Genomic DNA, 1179 nt, shown 5'->3' with positions numbered 1-1179 from the left:
TCATGAAATTTGCAGGTAAATGGATGGAACTAGAAACTGTTATACTAAGTGAAGTAACACAGACTCAGAAAACAAATCGACGTATGTTCTCCCTCATATGTGGATCCCAGAACCAAACCCTGATAAGTGAATATGTATCCAGACATAACTATAGGAACCAGGATAATGGAAAGGAAACAGGGAGGTAAAGGAAAAGAAAGAACCTGAAAGAGAAGAACAACAGGAAACAGGCCTTAACAAGGGAGATATGGATAAAAACTGGGTTAGTGTAAGGGAGGGAGGAAGGGTGTACCAGGAACCTAGGGGATAAAGGGAAAGAAGGAGCTCAAGAGAGGTAGGACTGTAGGAGAAGGGTATTATTAGAGGAGAAAGGGGGGAAATGGGGGCACCTTAAGTTTAAAAACCATGATGGAGGGGTGAGACAATGCAAGAGATAAATAATACCTAGCTAGTTTTAAAAACCAGTGGGAACTATATTACTCCAACAACCTACTGACAAATTATACATAGCAGATAAGAAATATATGTCTAGGTAAGGTTTATCTGAGGACAATTGGTCTTTTCCCAATATTTATCTACATGACACACAGTAATTCAAAGTACCAAACTGGTAGAACTAACCTTCTTGGATGTTTAACAGACATATTTGAGGTCTATAATAATTTGGTCAGAGGGACATAAACGACAAGTTCCAGGGGACTATGAGCATCTCTCAAAATGTCCTGTAATTGTGGTGAGTCACCTGTCCTCTTGATCAAGGAGGCTGAGGAGACCCCACCAGATGGACTTGAACCAGTGTCCAGTCTACAAAGAGGAGGGTCAAAACAGAGGAAATATTTCTTCCATGTTTCCAAGTGAAGCCAATGGTTAAGCAGGACCTTTGACTTATCTTCACATAGGTGGAACTGGTAAAGGAAAGGAGCCAGGGGCTCCTCCCAAGCCCATGTGACCCTTGTGGAACAGATCCTCAAATGACCTTAAGAGCGAAAACAAATTGGTTTATCTGGGCCCACTCTATGGCCTTAAACACCCAAAAGGAAAGTATAACCAAAGATTAAAGGGGCCAATATAATTTTTTAAGGGTCCATATGCATAGCTAAAGGCCACATAACAAGCAACAATGCCAGATAGGAGATACCTTCTTTTGAGTTGTTGGCCAGGGTGGCCAAAGGGACTCCC

The sequence above is a fragment of the Nannospalax galili genome, unplaced genomic scaffold (genome assembly GCF_000622305.1).
Source record: "Nannospalax galili isolate Female #2095 unplaced genomic scaffold, S.galili_v1.0 scaffold767, whole genome shotgun sequence".
Lineage (NCBI taxonomy): Eukaryota > Metazoa > Chordata > Mammalia > Rodentia > Spalacidae > Nannospalax > Nannospalax galili.
Note: the sequence above shows the minus strand (reverse complement) of the source record.